This window comes from Ovis canadensis, chromosome X (assembly GCF_042477335.2).
Source record: "Ovis canadensis isolate MfBH-ARS-UI-01 breed Bighorn chromosome X, ARS-UI_OviCan_v2, whole genome shotgun sequence".
Taxonomy (NCBI): domain Eukaryota; kingdom Metazoa; phylum Chordata; class Mammalia; order Artiodactyla; family Bovidae; genus Ovis; species Ovis canadensis.
Genome location: NC_091727.1, coordinates 126,942,480 through 126,963,942, shown reverse-complemented (window position 1 = coordinate 126,963,942; position 21,463 = coordinate 126,942,480).

Below are 21,463 nucleotides of genomic sequence, written 5' to 3'. Positions count from 1 at the left end.
CAGGTCAGGTGGTCTGGTATTCCCATCTCTTTCAGAACTTTCCACAGTTTATTGTGATCCACACAGTCAAAGGCTTTGGCATAGTCAATAAAGCAGAAATAGATGTTTTTCTGGAACTCTCTTGCTTTTTCCATGATCCAGTGGATGTTGGCAATTTGATCTCTGGTTCCTCTGCCATTTCTAAAGCCAGCTTGAACATCAGGAAGTTCACGGTTCACGTATTGCTGAAGCCTGGCTTGGAGAATTTTGAGCATTACTTTACTAGCATGTGAGATGAGTGCAATTGTGAGGTAGTTTGAGCATTCTTTGGCATTGCCTTTCTTTGGGATTGGAATGAAAACTGACCTTTTGCAGTCCTGTGGCCACTACTGAGTTTTCCAAATATGCTGGCATATTGAGTGCAGCACTTTCACAGCATCATCTTTCAGGATTTGAAATAGCTCAATAGGCATTTCATCACCTCCACTAGCTCTGTTTGTAGTGATACTTTCTAAGGCTCACTTGACTTCACATTCCAGAATATCTGGCTCTAGATGAGTGATCACACCATCGTGCTTATCTGGGTCGTGAAGATCTTCTTTATACAGTTCTTCTGTGTATTCTTGCCACCTCTTCTTAATATCTTCTGCTTCTCTTAGGTCCATACAATTTCTGTCCTTTATCGAGCCCATCTTTGCATGAAATGTTCCCTTGGTATCTCTAATAAGGACATGGTAAATGTTAACAATTCTTAGCTGTATTTATTAAGGTGCTCTGGGCCAACACTACCAGCATCTCCTGAGAGCATATTAGAAATGCAGAATCTCAGGCCCCACTGCAGACCTACAGCACTAGAATCTGCAGCTTAACAAGATCTGCTGGTGATTCACATGTGTATTTCAGCTTGAGAAGCACTGGTCCAAATGACATTCAACACCAAAAGACTGATCTTTAATGGCGGCATTCTGGGAGCTATTTGGGAGCCGTGAGAGGCCCTTCCTGGTATCCTTCAAATCATACCATGTAGACTGTTACTTTCTCCATGAGCAAAGCTGATTTTTCAAGTGAAGTTTCTGATGGCGCATCTTTTAAGGCACAGCTCAAGCATTCTCTTCTCAGCATAACCTTTCCTGACCCACCTATCCCACCATGCACATCCTCAGGGAGCTAAACACTTCTCCCTTTGTCTCTTCTCAACCCTGATTTCTATGTTATGTTGCCAAAACACATACAGGACAGTTGGAATGTATACCCAGCAACTCAGATGTGCAAAAATGTTCTCTAGAATTGAACTAAACTAATCCCTAGGAACTTCCCATCCTGCTGGGTAGTGGGGGGAGGATATGCAGACACACAATTCATGGTGCCAATGGAAAGAGATCTGCCTCTTTGGATAAATGCTGAGTCTTGCATGTTTTAACTTCTTCCCCCGCCCCCACCCCCTTACATGGGAGGTGTTTAGGAGCTGTCAGGTTGAAGACAATAGAGCCTTGGATCTGTCTGTGCTCATTCTCCCGATTGCTCACTATTTTTTGCTAAGGAGTGGCTGGCCTTGAATAATCCTTCCACTTCTGTGTTGCTGGATGTTGAAGTGCAGTGGGTCCCTTCTGTTCTTTTAAGGACCTCATTGGTTGTACCTGTTGTTGGGAGCCACAGTCCTAGCTATTTTTTTTTTTCTGATTGCAAAGCTCCCCCCACCACCAGAATTTTGTATCCTCTTCATTCTAAACAACAGGTCTCTGGTGGCCCACTGGTCCTCTCTACCCCTTTCATTTTAGGTTTTCTGCATGCCAGGCCAGTTGTGAAGAAACAGAAGTGCTACATTAGATTCATAAGCTTTGAGATCTCCCTCCCCTATCACCTGGATGTCAGACTGTTCCAGCAACAAGGTGAATGCAGGTTTTCTCCAAGGGGGCTTCATATCTTCCCATTCTGCTTCGGGCAAGGAAGAGCCCTCACTGTTTTGGTAGTGTCTACCAGGCTCCTCTGTTATCTGTCCGCTTGCTCCTCTCCTTGATGGGAACATTCTTTATATCCTATACTGAGTTCGTTTTACTCATGGCCCATGGTAAAACCCCATGTTTTGCTTTGAATATATAAAGGGAGCTTCTGGTGTTTCAAAATGCTTTCTTCTCTGATAAAGCTTCATTTCTGTGACTTTTAATTTTTTAAGTGAATTTTTATTTTATATTGGAGTATAGTTGATTTGGGGCTTCCCTCATAGTTCAGTCAGTAAAAAATTGAGACCTGGGTTCAATTCCTAGGTTGGGAAGATCCCCTGGAGAAGGAAATGGCAACCCACTCCAGTACTCTTGCCTGGCCAATCCCGTGGACAAAGGAGCCTGGTGGGCTACAGTCCATGGGTTTGTAAGAGTCAGACATGACTTAGCAACTAAATAGTTGATTTATAATATTATATTAATTTCAAATGTACAGGAAAGTAATTCAGTGATACATATACATATATCCATTATTTTTCAGATTCTTTTCCCATGTAGGTTATTATAGAATATTGAGTAGAGTTCTCTGTACTATACAGTAGGCCCTTATTGATTATCTATTTTGTATATCATAGTGTGTTTATATGTTAATCTTAAACTCCTAATTTGCCTCTCTCCCACCTTTCTCCTTTGGTAACCCTAAATTTGTTTTTGAAATCTGTGAGTCTGCTTCTGTTTTGTAAATAAGGTTATTTGTAACATTTTTTAGATTCCACATATAAATGGTATCTTATGATATTTGTCTTTCTCTGACTTCACTTAGTATGATGATCTCCAGGCTCATCCATTTTTCTGCAAATAACATTCTTTCATTTTTCAATGGCTGGTAATATTCCATTTTATATATGTACCACATCTTTTTTTTTAATCCACTACTCTGTCAATGGACATTTAGGCTGCAAAGAGGACTGTTGTCTAACAAAGGCTCTTAATCATTTTCTCACATGGTGACCTTCTATAGCAATCTGATGGTGCCTAAGAGTTCCCTTCTCAGAATTATATGTTTAAATAGGGTAAATAAATTACACAGGATTATCAAAGAAGCTAATTATATTGAAATGTAGTTACAAAATGTTAGAAAATCATGATAGAATGATATTTGTGCTTCTTTATCAATACATTAAACAATAAGATCTAATTACAGGTCTAGAAACCACCATAATTTTGAAGTCATGATGAGGGAAAATATATCTTTGAGATAGCTACAGCAATATTAATTTGACATGAAAATGTGATTTCTGTTGATCACAATGTCACAGATGTGGCTAAAATTACTGTGGTTTGTTGCCTACTGTCAAAATGGAAGTTAATGTTGATTTTTGGTGAGAGATGAATGAAAGTTAAGATGCATTTTGTCCTTTGTGTAGTTTTCTTAACTGTGAATCCCATGTTTTTTTTTTTAATACACATACACATACAACTCATATATAGACTAAAAAAATAAAATAAAATAATAAAATATGATCTGACAGCCAAAGCTCAGCAATGACTTCCAGTATTATTGTAGCTGCATCCACTCTCCCATGAAGAGTGGAAACCTACAGATTCGGTGAACCCCAGGGCATCAAGATTTACAGGGAAAGAAAGATCCACTCACATAATAGTTTAAAAGTGCTTATAGCCATTACATTATTTATTGGCACTGATTTGTTTTCTTATCTGTCTCCTTCATTAGACAGGACACTAGTCCTTGAGGACAGGGATTGTGTCATCTTTGTCTCTTAGGAGCTAGCTTGATACATGGCAGGAGGTCAATAACTGTCTAATATATGAATGAACAAATCAACCAGCTTTGCCAGCAAATCAGCAGGACCTAGCAGTGTGTTGAGCCATTCATTATTTACCATTCAGCTCCTCTTCACAATCCAACTGTTAACCACCACAAAACACTGGTACTTCCTATCCATTCAATACGTGATTATGATGCTGTTACTGTGTGCCAAGCTCAGAATACAGAGCTGAGGATACAGAGGCAAGTAAGCTAGACATGGTCCACACTCCTCCATCTTGGAGTTTACAGTCAACAGCAATGACATTTGAATTGTGTTCTGTACCTCCTTGGCTTCATGGAGTGTCCTCAGAGGATGATACTGGGAGACAAAACTGTCAGAGGTCTAGGTCCCCTTCCCTACTTCATCCAGTGTAGCTACACATTTTGTCTATTTTATATAACGAGTTTCATTTTTTTGAGAGTTTCATAGCTAAGAAATGTTTGAAAACCACTGCCCTAGTGGAAGACCTTGGCACTAGCAGAGATTTGAGGCTCAATCTCTGAAAAGCTACCTTCTTGAAATGATAAAGGAAGAACTTGTGGTTTACAGAATTTAACCCAAACAAAGAAAAGCTCCTCTCATCCTAAAAGTCTTCAGGGAAGGAGATTCTAGAAGACAATGTCCCTGTCCCCTTGGATATGTAGGCATCAGAACTTATCTGCCTTTGACAAGGGTAGAAGAAAGGGCTACCCCACAATTCAAGGAGAGCAACTGTATGGCCTCTGTCCCTAGTCATGGGCCCCAGCCACAGGACATGCAGGAAGGAGATGTGGATTTTGCAGAGAATCGAATTTCCAGAGTGGTCATGCCACAGACGCCAAGCTGATGCCTTCTTCCTGGCACCCCTCTTCACTTCTCTGCCTTTACAAGTGAGACGGCAGAAAGAATCAGGAATGCAACCTCACTAAGGCCAAAGTGTGGTTAATTCCATTGATGGCTGGAAGTCAAGACCAAAAATTTTAATGCAGGATGGTGTTCTTTTGAGATTGTCTTCTTTAGATGGGGAGTACAAATTGGCAGGGAAAAAAAAGGAGCCTGTGGAGACTGTGTTTGGAAACATGAGGCACATGGTGGGAAAACTTTTTCTCCAAGAGCTGCCTTCTCAAAGCCTGCATTACTTCATTTGTTCTTAAGGGCAAATGTGGAAACAAAGAATCTGAATTTGATTGGTTAAGCAACTGCCTTCTTCCATGACCATCTCACCCTAAAGTGAGTAAGCCTTGGAAAAAGTCAGACAGTGATGGTGGCCCAGTCTGAGTGGTGAGGGATAAATATGGGTAAGGATATAATAGGACTGAGGCACAATGGTTAGCACATAGTAGAAAAAGAAGTAATTGCTTGCTCATTCATTCAACTATTTCCTGAGAATCAATTATGTGTCAGGTACTGTGTAAGGTGCTGGAAATAAAAAGACATGGGAATAGTCTACCTTGTTGGAGCATGGAAAAGTTATCATAGCTCTGTAAATTTTAGCTTGTTCATTTAAAAAGTCAGGTTTATCTGAGTAGCTCCCTCATGGGGTTGTTAAGTTAACAACCTGAGTTAAAGCCCAGGTATGCTTGACTGAAATATTTTACAGATTTTATATGAAGAATAGATTTTTCTCTACTCACTTATCAGCTTAAACATGGACAGTAGCTCACCGTGTGTTGGAGAAGACTCTTGGGAGTCCCATGGACCGCAAGGCGATCAAACCAGTCAATCCTAAAGGAAATCAGCCCTGAATATTCATTTGAAGGACTGATGCTGAAGCTGGAGCTCCAATACTTTGGCCACCTGATGCAAAGAACTGACTCATTGGAAAAGACCCTGAGGCTGGGAAAGATTGAAGGCAGAAGGAGAAGGGGATGAAAGAGAATGAGATGGCTGGATGGGATCACCGACTTGATGGACTTGAGTTTGAGCAAGCTGGATATGACTGAGTGACTGAACTGAACTGTAGCTCACCAGGCTTCTCTGTCCATGGGATTCTCCAGGCAATACTGGCATGGGTTGCCATTCTCTTCTCCAGAGGATCTTCCTGAGCCTAGGATCAAACCTGGGTTTCCTGAATTGCAGATGGATTCTTTACCATCTGAGCCACCAATAAATCATATTAATAAATATTCCAGGAAAAACATGAATACGAGGAAATGAGGCAGGAGATGTCCAGGGATTATTACTATGGCTATAGAATCTTTCCATAAGGATTTGCCTCTAGATATCAACCTATGAATGTGGTCAGATTGTGGCCAGGGATTTACTGCTCCAGTTTGTTAGCGGGCCTGAATTTCACAATTCCAGCTGCTTTCTGAACTGATGAAATTCCAGCACAGTTAGTTGTTTGTTTTCTAATTGATTTTGATGCTCATGACCATTGTGTCTATACAAATACTCAGATCCTGGCTCCATCCAGAAACTACAACATCAGTGGTATTTTTCTCAAGAATAGGGATCTTCTGTCCCTAAGGTTTGTGGGTCCTTGTTTAGTTGGAGTATGCCCAATGAGTGTCTCTGTTTTAGTACTCTTACCTGCCCTGTTGAACTCAGGCATTGCCACGCAACTTGGTTTGACCAATGAAGTTTGAACGTGTCACATTCAGATGTAGGTTTTAACAACCAGTGGAGGTTTGCCATATTCCCTTTTCCCTCTGCTACATCAACTGCAGTGTTCCAGATGGTGGCTGATCTAGTAGCCCAGACTCTGGAGTGAAGATAATATGGACTAGAGGTTCAACCAAGCCATGATGTACACATAGTATGAGTTCCACTAGTCCTAGTTCCACTAGTTCCACTATGAGTTCAAATAGTCCTTTGTGGTCACAAGTAGAGATTTTGGAATTATTTGTTACTGCAACATAACCTCACTTATTCTGACTGATATAACAAGTGCTGAGTAAATGTTAATTCTTCTTAAGCAGAATCTCCCTCTTTCTCATTTTACATGAAATCCCAATTCATCATGATAGTAAAAATCATCACCTGGTAATTCAACTGGCTGCTTTATCTCTACCAATAGTTTTCTGCTTATTAATGAAGCCCATTTTTCAATTAAAATTCTATATAGGACTTCAATATATAAAACAGATAAAAGCAATAGTTTATTAATATAAATTTGATAACCCAAATGTGCTAAGTCACTTCAGTCATGTCCAACTCTTTGTGACCCTATGGACCATAGTCTACCAGGCTCCTGTGTCCATGAGATTCTCCAGACAAGAATACTGAAGTGCATTGCCGTGCCCTCCTCCAGTGGATCTTCCCAACCCAAGCATCAAAACCACATCTCTTATGTCTCCTGCATTGGCAGGCAGGTTCTTTACCACTAACACCACCTGGGAAGCCTAATAACCCAAATACATACTCACTTATCATAAAGAAAAAGTAATAAATATGACTATTTTGATAAATACAAACATTTGAAATAGGAAATTATGATGCAGTTGTATCAATTCGTTCATACAAATGAATTTGTTTTGGTTGTACAGTAGTAAGAATATTCTGACCATTTAAGATGAGTATTTGCAAACGGTAGTTTGTATTCCCTCATTCAAAAGCATGCTATGGATTTATACTCTTTGATTAAATTGGATGGTAAATGAAGTCTATTTTGAGCTCTGCACAAAAATGAATCTACCCAGCAGTTCAAGTTAAGGCACTATTGTTCTCAACATCTTAAAATTTTTAATGTGTGCATTGTTTTTAGTTAGTTTTTTAGATATAAATTTTAAGCTGTCCATAAATATCTTTAAATGATATTCAGATTGATTTTAGAATTCTTGGGTTATTTATTCAGAATCCTTGGAAGGAATCAAAAATACTTAATTGTTAATCAGTTCAGTTCAGTCACTCAGTCATGTCTGACTCTTTGTGACCCCATGGACTGCAGCACGCCAGGCTTCCCTGTTCATCACCAACTCCTGGAGCTTGCTCAAACTTATATCCATTGAGTCAGTGATGCTATCCAACCATCTCATCTTCTGTTGTCCCCTCTCCTCCTGCCTTCAGTCTTTCCCAGCATCAGGGTCTTGTCCAGTGAGTCAGTTCTTTGCATTAGGTGGCCAAAGTACTGGAGCTTCAGCATCAGTCCTTCCAATGAATATTCAGGGCTGATTTCCTTTAGGATTGACTGGTTTGATCGCCTTGCAGTCCAAGGCACTCTCAAGAGTCTTCTCTAACACCACAGTTCAAAAGCATCAATTTTTTGGTGCTCAGCTTTCTTTATGGTCCAGCTCTCACATCCATACATGACTACTGGAAAAACTATAGCTTTGACTAGACGGACCTTTGTTGGCAAAGTAATGCCTCTGCTTTTTAATGTGCTGTCAAGGTTGGTAGTAGCTTTTCTTACCTATTAATACATCAGTATTTTCTAAGCATCACTCATTTATTGGGTTGGACAAAAAGTTTGCTTGGATTTTTCCATACCATTTTACAGAAAAGCCCAAATGATCTTTTTGGCCAACCAATTATACACTACCTTCACTATTTTTGCTATATCCATAAATCACTTGTCCTATTATTTACTTAATATCTTTCATGAAATTGACTCACTTTATAAAAAGATGAGGCATGGCCTCATCTTAAGCAATAATATTTCTGAAATAAAGAGTCTAATATAATGTTTTTATTTTTCAAACGTGTATAAAAAAACATACAAATTTGAAATAAGTGAGTCTGTTTACCAGCTTTTATGTTGCATTAGCTATTGACAATAAATACTACACTTACAAAAATATTAACCACAATCTAAAGCAATTTATTTAACTGTGTTCTTTCTGTATGATTTTGTGATAATTTTTTAAAATAATTCTGATTATTCTGATTTACATTTTGATGTATTATCACATAAAAACAACCTATGCTATATTTCATTTGAAATTATCTTGAAAAAAGAATTAGAGTGCAGAATCAGTTTTCAGTTCAGTTCAGTCACTCAGTCGTGTCCGACTCTTTGAGACCCCATGAATCGCAGCACACCAGGCCTTCCCGTCCATCACCAACTCCCAGAGTTCACTCAGACTTGCGTCCATCGAGTCAGCGATGCCATCCAGCCATCTCATCCTCTGTCGTCCCCTTCTTCTCCTGCCCCCAATCCCTCCCAGCATCAGAGTCTTTTCCAATGAGTCAACTCTTCGCATGAGGTGGCCAGAGTACTGGAGTTTCAGCTTTAGCATCATGCCTTCCAAAGAAATCCCAGGGTTGATCTCCTTCAGAATGGAATGGTTGGATGTCCTTGCAGTCCAAGGGACTCTCAAGAGTCTTCTCTAACACCACAGTTCAAACGCATCAATTCTTTGGTGCTCAGCCTTCTTCACAGTCCAACTCTCACATCCATACATGACTACTGGAAAAACCAGAGCCTTCCTTGACTAGATGGACATTTGTTTGACAAAGTAATGTCTCTGCTTTTGAATATACTATCTAGGTTGGTCATAACTTTTCTTCCAAGGAGTAAGTGTCTTTTAATTTCATGGCTTCAGTCACCATCTGCAGTGATTTTGGAGCCCAGAAAAATAAAGTCTGACACTGTTTCCCCATCTATTTCCCATGGAGTGGTGGGACCAGATGCCATGATCTTTGTTTTCTGAATGTTGAGCTTTAGGCCAACTTTTTACTCTCCACTTTCACTTTCATCAAGAGGTTTTTTAGTTCCTCTTCACTTTCTGCCGTAAGGGTGGTGTCATCTGCATGTCTGAGGTTATTGATATTTCTCCCGGCAATTTTGATTCCAGCTTGTGTTTCTTCCAGTCCAGCATTTCTCATGATGTACTCTGCATAGAAGTTAAATAAGCAGGATGACAATATACAGCCTTGACGTACTCCTTTTCCTATTTGGAACCAGTCTGTTGTTCCATGTCCAGTTCTAACTGTTGCTTCCTGACCTGCATACAGATTTCTCAAGAGGCAGGTCGGGTGGTCTGGTATTCCCATCTCTTTCAGAATTTTCCACAGTTTACTGTGATCCACACAGTCAAAGGCTTTGGCATATTCAATAAAGCACAAATAGATGTTTTTCTGGAACTCTCTTGCTTTTTCCATGACCAGAGTGTAAAAAGAACCACAGAAAAAGATTTTGTGTGTGGAATGGAGCACAATAATTGTTAGGGTAACAGAAGGATGCCTACTAATATTTAGGCTATACATCTAAAAGTAATTCACAAAGTATGTAGTAGCAGTAAAGGACTTAATCTAAGAAAGTAAACATGTCTGTAAGAATTTTTACTATAGTTTTTTGTAAGACTAGCCACAATGCATGGATTCCAAGTGTAGATAAAAGAGTTGCATTGGTTCCTTGGGTTTTTAAGGACAGTAGCATCAGATATATTTGAAATAGAAGATGTAATGAATAGAGATCGAAAGTAGAAAGTATCTCTGTTACAAATTGCCTTCACTGATGATATGTAATGATGCTTCAAGACTTTTTTTGCCTGCTTCAAACCCTGACCATTAACAGTATTGAAGGGCAGCTGTATAAAGAGGGCAAATGTGAACACAATGAGAAACAGAAAATCTTTGGGAAATGTTCTGAAAGAAAATAAACAAAATGGTCCACATTAATGTCCAAACTGGCAAGTTTCACACTGAGTCCTCCACATTAGAAACTCATAAACATCAGATGCTCTTTTGTCCAGCTCTATAACAGAGCAACAGCAGGAAACACCTGGGAAACAACTTGGAAATCCATGGGTTGGCTAGCTTTTTGATTACCTTCTTTTGCACTGCAAGACAGCCTGGCTTTGACTCCACCATCTGGAAGTCTCCTGCCACATGTGATACTTGATGGAATGACACTGCAATCTTTTAGTGTTTTGCTCACTGGGTCTTCTAGGAGGGGACTTTGTTTTTCTACATGTGCCTTTCTTATATAGAGTGGAGTTCCATGAACATTGGCCTAGGAGGTCAGCAAAACAACAGTATTAAATCTCTTACACATAGCACCAGGAGAATGAACTAATACTGTTTGAAACAGTGTAAAATTGGAATCAGCCTAAGAAATTATTAATTGGTGAATGGATAAATAAAGTGTGGTTTATTCTTACAGTGAAGTGAAAGTGTTAATTGCTCAACTGTGTCCGACTCTTTGCGACCCCATGGACTGTAGCCCACCAGGCTGCTCTGTCCATGGAATTCTCTAGGGCAGAATACTGGAGAGGGTAGCCGTTCCCTTCTCCAGGGGAACTTCCCAACCCAGGGATTGAACCCAGGTCTCCCGCATTGCAGGCAGATTCTTTACCCTCTGAGCCACCAAAGAAACCCAATGGAAGAATATAAATAGTGCAAGTGAATGAACTTGCAGTACATGCGTCAACTATGGATTCAACTTGAAAAAAAATTATCATATTATATCTTTGATACAAAGGATATCAACATGCAAAGCAATGTTATATGTTGTTTAGGAATATGTTCATAAAAATACATTCATATGCAGTAAAAGTACAAAGAAAGAACACAACATCTTCAAGATAAAGATTATTTTGGGGAAGAAAGGGAAGAAAATGAGATCCAGGAAGAGTATAAAAAGGGCTTTGAATAGATCTATAATTTTTTGTTTATTAAGCTAGGTAGTGAGTAAATAGGGTGTTCATTACATTTTCTATACTTTTAAAAATACATCTAATGTTTTCATAAACAAAACCCATCTTTCATGTATGCTCATTGCAACAGCATGTCTGAGAGATCCATCAAGGTCTAAGGATCATTCATGTGAGCTGAACTGTTCTATGTACTTAGAGCTGGAAAACTATGCCAATAAACTTGTGCAGATCCCAGAAAAGAAAGGCTATTTGGTGCTGCTTCCTCAAAAGTGGGCTTTGGACTGTAACTTTCTGGGAGGTAGAAGCCATCAAAATGGACTAAGCAGTCACCTGGCAGGGCCCCATGAGGGATAAGACCTGGGATATGCTGGTTGGCTTAGAGAGGACAAAGAGAGTTCTAGAACAGTGACCAGTAGATTTTTTAAAAATGAGAGTAAATTCAGGAAAATTTAAAATGTTATGGGCCACCATTGTTTCCCCTTATTTGAAACAAGAAGAACTTTATTGAGTTTGACTTGAATTATTCACTTTGTAGAATAAAACAATGCCAATGAGAGCACTGGTTCTGCCGCAAGAATATTAATATCCAGCCATGTTGAGGAAAAACTACCCACAGATCCCTTTCTAATATTTTACCTTGCAATTAGATTGTGTGTTACAAGGTTGGGTGGCTGTGTGAAGCCTGTGTTTCTGTAGATAGTTCATCACAAGTCTGGAGCAGGGGATGACAAACTGCAGCTCATGGGCCAAATCAGGTCAAAGTCCACTTTTCTGATTTATTTATTTATTTTTCTTTTTAATTTATTTTTTTATTGAAGGATAATTGCTTTATAGAATTTTGTCTTCTCTCAAACCTCAACATGAATCAGCCATAGGTGTACATATATCCCCTCCCTCTTGAACCTCCCTCGCATTTCCCTCCCCATCCCACCCCTCTAGGTTGATACAGAGCCCCTGTTTGACTTTCCTGAGCCATACAGCAAATTCCCATTGGCATCTATTTTACAGATGGTAATGTAAGTTTCCATGTTACTCTTTCCATACATCTCACCCTCTCTTCCCCTCTCCCCATGTCCATAAGTCTATTCTCTATGTCTGTTTCTCCATTGCTGCCCTGTAAATAAATTCTTCAGTACCATTTTACTAGATTCCATATATGTGCATTAGAATATGATATTTATCTTTCTCTTTCTGACTCACTTCACTCTGTATAATAGGTTCTAGGTTCATACACCTCATCAGAACTGACTCAAGTGTATTCCTTTTTATGGCTGAGTAATATTCCATTGTGTATATGTACCACTACTTCTTTATCCATTCATCTGTCTATGGACATCTAGGTTGCTTCCATGTTCTAGCTATTGTAAATAGTGCTGCAAAGAACAATGGGATACCTGTGTCTCTTTCGATTTTGGTTTCCTCAGGGTATAATTTGGCCACCTGATTCAAAGAACTGACTCGAAAAGACCCTGATGCTGGGAAAGATTGAAGGCGGGAGGAGAAGGGGACGACAGAAGATGAGATGGTTGGATGGCATCACTGACTCAATGGACATGAGTTTGAGTAAGCTCTAGGAGTTGGCACAGGGAGGCTTGGTCTGCTGCAGTCCACGGGGTCTCAAAGAGTCGTACCTGACTGAGTGACTGAACTGAACTGAACTGAACAGGGTATATGCCTAGGAGTGGGATTGCTGGGTCATATGGTGGTTTTATTCCTGTTTTTTTAAGGAATCTCCATACTGTCTTCCATAGTGGCTGTATCAATTTGCGTTCTCACCAACAGTGCAAGAATGTTCCCTTTTCTCCCCACCCTCTCCAGCATTTATTGTTTGTAGACTTTTTGATGATAGCCATTCTGACTGGTGTGACGTGACATCTCATTGTGGATTTGATTTGCATTTCTCTAATAATGAGCGATGTTGAGCATCTTTTCATGTGCTTGTTAGCCATCTGTATGTCTTCTTTGGAGAAATGCCTGTTTAGGTCTTTCTCCCACTTTTTGATCCGGTTGTTTGTTTTTCTGGCATTGAGTTGTATGAGCTGCTTGTATATTTTGGAAATGAATCCTTTGTCAGTTGTTTCATTTGCTATTATTTTCTCCCAGTCTGAGGGTTGTTTTTTCACCTTGCTTATAATTTCCTTTGCTGTGCAAAAGCTTTTAAGTTTAATCAGGTCTCACTTGTTTACTTTTGTTTTTATTTCTATCACTCTAGGAGGTGGATCATAGACGATCTTGCTATGTCATCGAATGTTCTGCCTATGTTTTCCTTTAAGAGTTTTATAGTTTCTGGTCTTACATACAGGTCTTTAATCCTATTCGAGTTTCTCTTTGTGTATGGTGTTAGGAAGTGTTCTAATTCATTCTTTTACATGTAGCTGTCCAGTTTTCCCAGCACCATTTATTGAAGAGGCTATCTTTGCCCTATTGTATATTCTTGCCTCCTTTGTCAAAAATAAGGTACCCATAGATGCATGGGCTTATTTCTGGGCTTTCTATCTTGTTCCATTGGTCTATATTTCTATTTTTGTGCCAGTACCATACTGTCTTGATGACTGTAGCTTTGCAGTACAATCTGAAGTCAGGAAGGTTGATTGCTCCAGCTCCATTCTTCTTTCTCAAGACTGCTTTAGCTATTTGGGGCCTTTTGTGTTTCCTTACGAATTGTGAAAATTTTTGTTCTAGTTCTGTGAAAAATGCCATTGGTAATTTGATAGGGATTGCACTGAGTCTGTAGATTGTGTTTGGTGGTATAGTCATTTTGACAATATTGATTCTTCCTACCCAGGGACATGGAATATCTCTCTATCTGTTTATGTTGTCTTTCATTTCTTTCATTAGTATCTTATAATTTTCTGTGTACAGTTCTTTTGCTTCCTTAGGTAAGTTTATTCCTAGATATGTAATTATTTTTGTTGTAATGGTGAATGGGATTGATTCCTTAATTTTTCTTTCTGATTTTTCATTGTTAGTATATAGACATGTAAGTGATCTCTATGTATTGATTTTGTATTTTGAAACTTTGCTAAATTCACTGATTAGCTCTAGTATTTTTCGGATACTATCTTTAGGGTTTTCTATGTACAGTATCATATCATCTGCAAACAGTGAGAGCTTTACTTCTTTTCTGATCGAATTCCTTTATTTCTTTTTTCTTCTCTGATTGCTGTAGCTAGGACTTCCAAAAAAATGTTGAGTAATAGTGGTGAAAGTGATACACTTGACTTGTTCCTAATCTTAGGGGGAATGCTTTCATTTTTTCACCATTGAGAATAATGTTTGCTGTAGGCTTATCATCAGTTCAGTTCAGTAGCTCAGTTGTGTCCGACTCTTTGTGACCCCATGAATCACAGCATGCCAGGCCTCCCTGTCCATCACCAAATCCCGGAGTTCATTCAGACTCACGTCCATGGAGTCAGTGATGCCATCCAGCCATCTCATCCTCTGTCGTCCCCTTCTCCTCCTGCCCTCAATCCCTCCCAGCATCACAGTCTTTTGCAATGAGTCAACTATTCGCATGAGATGGCCAAAGTATTGGAGTTTCAGCTTTAGCATCATTCCTTCCAAAGAAATCCCAGGGCTGATCTCCTTCAGAATGGACTGGTTGGATCTCCTTGCAGTCCAAGGGACTCTCAAGAGTCTTCTCCAACACCACAGTTCAAAAGCATCAATTCTTCGGCGCTCAGCCTTCTTCACAGTCCAACTCTCACATCCATACATGACCACAGGAAAAACCATAGCCTTGACTAGATGGACCTTAGTTGGCAAAGTAATGTCTCTGCTTTTGAATATACTATCTAGGTTGGTCATAACTTTTCTTCCAAGAAGTAAGCGTCTTTTAATTTCATGGCTGCAGTCACCATCTGCAGTGATTTTGGAGCCCCCCAAAATAAAGTCTGACAATGTTTCCACTGTTTCCTCATCTATTTCCCATGGAGTGATGGGACCAGATGCCATGATCTTTGTTTTCTGAATGTTGAGCTTTAGGCCAACTTTTTCACTCTCCTCTTTCACTTTCATCAAGAGGCTTTTGAGTTCCTCTTCACTTTCTGCCATAAGGGCGGTGTCATCTGCATATCTGAGGTTATTGATATTTCTCCCGGCAATCTTGATTCCAGCTTGTGTTTCTTCCAGTCCAGCGTTTCTCATGATGTACTCTGCATAGAAGTTAAATAAGCAGGGTGACAATATACAGCCTTGACGTACTCCTTTTCCTATTTGGAACCAGTCTGTTGTTCCATGTCCAGTTCTCACTGTTGCTTCCTGACCTGCATACAGATTTCTCAAGAGGCAGGTCAGGTGGTCTGGTATTCCCATCTCTTTCAGAATTTTCCACAGTTTACTGTGATCCACACAGTCAAAGGCTTTGGCATAGTCAATAAAGCAGAAATAGATGTTTTTCTGAAACTCTCTTGCTTTTTCCATGATCCAGAGGATGTTGGCCATTTGATCTCTGGTTCCTCTGCCTTTTCTAAAACCAGCTTGAACATCAGGAATTTCATGGTTCATGTATTACTGAAGCCTGGCTTGGAGAATTTTGAGCATTACTTTACTAGCATGTGAGATGAGTGCAATTGTGAGATAGTTTGAGCATTCTTTGGCATTGCCTTTCTTTGGAACTGGAATGAAAACTGACCTTTCCCAGTCCTGTGGCCACTGCTGAGTTTTCCAAATTTGCTGGCATATTGAGTGCAGCACTTTCACAGCATCATATATAGGCTTATCATATATAGCCTTTACTATGTTGAGTTAAATTCCTTCTATACCAATTTTTTGAAGAGTTTTAATCATAAACGGGTGCTGAATTTTGTCAAAGACTTTTTCTGCATCTATTGAGATGATCATATAGTTTTTATATTTCAATTTGTTAATATAGTGGATCACATTGATTGATTTGCCTATATTGAAGAATCCTTGCATTCCTGGAATAAACCCAACTTGATAATGTTGTATGAGGTTTCTCATGTGTTGCTAAATTCTGTTTGCTAAAATTTTTGTTGAGGATTTTTGCATCTATGTTCATTAGTGATATTGGCTTGTAGTTTTCTTTTTTTGTGTTTCCTTTGTCTGGTTTTGGTATCAGGATGATGATGGCTTCGTGGAATGAGTTTGGAAGTGTTCCTTCCTCTGAAATTTTTTGAAAGAGTTTAAGAAGGATAAGCATTAGCTCTTCTCTAGATGTTTGATAGAATTCTCCTGTGAAGCCATCTGGTCCTGGGCTTTTGTCTTTTGGGGAGATTTCTGATCACAGCTTCAATATCAGTGCTTGTAATTGGGTTGTTCATAATTTCTATTTCTTCCTGGTCCAGTCTTGGAAGACTGAACTTTTCAAAGAATCTGTCCATTTCTTCCAGGTTATCCATTTTATTGCCATATAGTTGCTCATAATAGTCTCTTTTAATCCTTTGCATTTCTGCATTGTCTGTTGTAACCTCTCCTTTTTCATTTCTAATTTTGTTGATTTGATTCTTCTCTCTTTTTTTCTTGATGAGTCTGGCTAAAGGTGTGTCCATTTTGTTTATCTTCTCAAAGAACCAGCTTTTAGTTTTATTAATCTTTACTATTGTTTCTTTCATTTCTTTTTCATTTATTTCTGTTCAGATCTTTATGATTTCTTTGCTTCTACTAATTTTGGGGGGTTTTGTTCTTCTTTTTCCAGTTGTTTTATGTGTAAATTTAGGTTGTCTATTTGATGTTTTTCTTTTTTCTTGAGGTAGGATTGTATTGCTATAAACTTCCCTCTTAAACTGCTTTTGCTGCATCCCATAGCCTTTGAGTTGTCGTGTTTCCATTGTCATTTGTTGCTAGAAATTTTTTTATTTCCCTTTTGATTTCTTTAGTAACCTGTTGGTTATTTAGAAATGTGTTGCTTAATCTCCATGTGTTTGTGTTTCTTACAGTTTTTTTTCTTGTAATTGATATTTAGTCTCACAGCATTGCAGTCAGAGAAGATGCTTGATATGATTTCAATTTTCTTAAATTTACTGAGGTTTGATTTGTGACTCAAGATGTGGTCTATCCTGGAAAATGTTCCATGTGCACTTGAGAAGAAGGTGTATTCTTCTGTATTTGGGTGGAATGTCCTGAAGATATCAATGAGATCCATCTCATCTAATGTATTATTTAAGACTTGTGTTTCTTTATTAACTTTCTGTTTTGATGATCTGTCCATTGGTGTGAGTGGGGTGTTAAAGTCTCCTTCTATTATTGTGTTACTGTCAATTTCTTCTTACATGTCTGTTAGTGTTCGTCTTATGTATTGAAGTGCTCCTATGTTGGATGCAGTTGTTACATCTTTCTCTTGGACTGATCCCTTGATCATTATGTTGTGTTTTTCCTGATCTCTTTGTAATCCTTTTTATTTTAAAATCTATTTTGTCTGATATGAGGATTGCTACTCCAGCTTTATTTTGCTTCCCATTTGCATAGAATATATTTTTACATCCTCTCACTTTCAGTCTATATGTGTCTTTAGGTCTGAAGTGGGTTTCTTCTAGATAGCATATATGTTTTTGTATCCATTCAACCAGTCTGTGTCTTTTGGTTAGAGAATTTAATCCATTTACATTTAAAGTAATTATTGATATATATGTTCCTACTGCCATTTTAAAAACTGTTTGGGGTTGACTTTGTAGATCTTTTTTCTTCTTTTGTATTTCTTGACTATGTAAGTTCTTTTAACATTTGTTATAAAGCTGGTTTGGTGGTACTGAATTCTCTTAACTTTTGCTTGTCTGAAAAACTTTTTATTTCTCCATCAATTTTGAGTGAAGTCCTTGCCAGGTACAGTAATCTTGATTGTAGATTTTTCCCTTTCAGTACTTCAAATTCCCTTATGGCCTGTAGAATTTCTGATGAAAGATCAGCTATTAAGCATATGGTGTTTCCCTTGCAGGTTGCTTTTCTCCTGTCCCTTGCTGCTCTTAATATTCTTTCCTTGTGTTTAGTCTTTGTTAGTTTGATTAGTTTGTGTCTTGGTGTGTTTCTCCTTGGGTTTATCCTGTATGGGACTCTTTGTGCCTCTTGGACCTGATTGAATATTTCCTTTTCCATGTTGCGAAAATTTTCAATTATAATCTCTTCAAAAAATTTCTCATAGCCTTTCTGTTTCTCTTCTTCTTCTTCTGGAACCCCTATAATTCATATGTTGGTGTGTTCGATATTGTCCCAGAGGTCTCTGAGAGTATCCTCAGCTCTTTTCATTCCTTTTACTTTATTCTGCTCTTCAGAAGTTATTGCCACCATTTTATCTTCCAGCTCACTGATTCAGTCTTCTGCTTCAGATATTCTGCTATTGATTCCTTCTAGAGTATTTTTAATTTCACTAATTGTGTTGTTTGTCTCTGTATGTTTATTGTTTAATTCTTCTAGGCCTTTGTTAATTGATTCTTGCATTTTCTCCATTTTGTTTTCAAGGTTTTTCATCATCTTTACTCTCATTATTCTAAATTCTTTTCCAGGTACTTTGCCTATTTCCTCTTCATTTATTTGAACTCTGTGTTTCTAGTCTGTTCCTTCATTTATGTAGGAATTCTCTGCCTTTTCATTTTTTTTTAACTTTTTATGTTTGAGGTCTCCTTTTCCCAAGCTTCAAGGTTGAATTCTTTCTTCTTTTTGGTTTCTTCCCTATTAAGGTTGGTCCAGTTGTTTGTGTAAGATTGTATAGGGTGGGATTTGTGCTGAGTTTTTGTTTGTTTTTCCTCTGAAGGGCAAGGCTGAGTGAGATGGTAATCCTGTCTGCTTTTGACTGGGTTTGTATTTTTGTTTTGTTTGTTGTTTAGATGAGGCGTCCTGCACAGTTGGGTGATGCTGGGTCTTGTATTCAAGTGGTTTCTTTCGTGTGAGTTCTATTTGATACTCCCTGGGGTCTCTAAGGACTGAGTGACTTCACTTTCGTTTTTTACTTTCATGCACTGGAGAAGGAAATGGCAACCCACTCCAGTATTCTTGCCTGGAGAATCCCAGGGACGGCGGAGCCTGGTGGGCTGCCATATATGGCATCGCACAGAGTCAGATACAACTGAAGCGACTTAGCAGCAGCAGCAGCAGCAGCAGCAGGGTTAGTTCTCTGGCAGTCTAGGGTCTTGGAGTCAGTGCTCTCACTCCAAAGGCTCAGGGCTTGATCTCTGATCAGAAACAAAGATTCCAGAAGTGGTTTGTTATGGCATTAAGTGAGATTAAAACAAATACCTATCTAGGTTGTTTCCATGTCCTGGCTATTATAAACAGTGCTGCGATGAACATTGGGGTACATGTGTCTCTTTCAATTCTGGTTTCCTCGGTGTGTATGCCCAGCAGTGGGATTGCTGGGTCATAAGGTAGTTCTATTTGCAATTTTTTAAGGAATCTCCACACTGTTCTCCATAGTGGCTGTACTAGTTTGCATTCCCACCAACAGTGTAGGAGGGTTCCCTTTTCTCCACACCCTCTCCAGCATTTATTGCTTGCAGATTTTTGGATCGCAGCCATTCTGACTGGTGTGAAGTGGTACCTCATTGTGGTTTTGATTTGCATTTCTCTAATAATGAGTGATGTTGAGCATCTTTTCATGTGTTTATTAGCCATCCATATGTCTTCTTTGGAGAAATGTCTATTTAGTTCTTTGGCCCATTTTTTGATTGGGTCGTTTATTTTTCTGGAATTGAGCTGCAGAAGTTGCTTGTATATTTTTGAGATTAGTTGTTTGTCAGTTGCTTCATTTGCTATTATTTTCTCCCATTCAGAAGGCTGTCTTTTCACCTTGCTTATATTTTCCTTTGTTGTGCAGAAAGAAGCTTTTAATTTTAATTAGATCCCATTTGTTTATTTTTGCCTTTATTTCCAGTATTCTGGGAGGTGGATCATAGAGGATCCTGCTGTGATTTATATCTGAGAGTGTTTTGCCTATGTTCTCCTCTAGGAGTTTTATAGTTTCTGGTCTTACATTTAGATCTTTAATCCATTTTGAGTTTATTTTTGTGTGCGGTGTTAGAAAGTGATCTAGTTTCATTATTTTACAAGTGGTTGACCAGTTTTCCTAGCACCACTTGTTAAAGAGATTGTCTTTACTCCATTGTATATTCTTGCCTCCTTTGTGTTGACTGGATAAGAAAGCTGTGGTACATATTCACAATGGAGTATTACTCAGCCATTAAAAAGAATTCATTTGAATCAGTTCTGATGAGATGGATGAAACTGGAGCCAATTATACAGAGTGAAGTAAGCCAGAAAGAAAAACACCAATACAGTATACTAACACATATATGGAATTTAGAAAGATGGCAATGACGACCCTGTATGCAAGACAGGAAAAAAGACACAGCTGTGTATAACGGACTTTTGGACTCAGAGGGAGAGGGAGAGGGTGGGATGATTTGGGAGAATGGCATTCTAACATGTATACTATCATGTAAGAATTGAATCGCCAGTCTATGTCTGACGCAGGATACAGCATGCTTGGGGCTGGTGCATGGGGATGACCCAGAGAGATGTTATGGGGAGGGAGGTGGGAGGGGGGTTCATGTTTGGGAACACATGTAAGAATTAAAGATTTTAAAATTAAAAAAATAAAAAACTAATAAAAAAATAAAACAAATACCCCAAAATGAGAAACCAAAGAAGAACCCCAGACAAGTGGCAGTTACAAAATCAGGCTCAGTTCAGTTCAGTTCAGTTCACTCAGTCATGTCCAACTCTTTGCGACCCCATGAATCACAGCACGCCAGGCCTCCCTGTTCATCACCATCTCCCGGAGTTCACTCAGACTCACGTGCATCGAGTCCGTGATGCCATCCAGCCATCTCATCCTCTGTCGTCCCCTTCTCTTCCTGCCCTCAATCCCTCCCAGCATCAGAGTCTTTTACAATGAGTCAGCTTTTCTCATGAGGTGGCCAAAGTATTGGAGTTTCAGCTTTAGCATCATTCCTTCCAAAGAAATCCCAGGGCTGATCTCCTTCAGAATGGACTGGTTGGATCTCCTTGCAGTCCAAGGGACTCTCAAGAGTCTTCTCCAACACCACAGTTCAAAAGCATCAATTCTTCGGCACTGAGCCTTCTTCACAGTCCAACTCTCACATCCATACATGACCACAGGAAAAACCATAGCCTTGACTAGACCGACCTTAGTCGGCAAAGTAATGTCTCTGCTTTTGAATATACTATCTAGGTTGGTCATAACTTTTCTGCAAGAAATAAGTGTCTTTTAATTTCATGGCTGCAA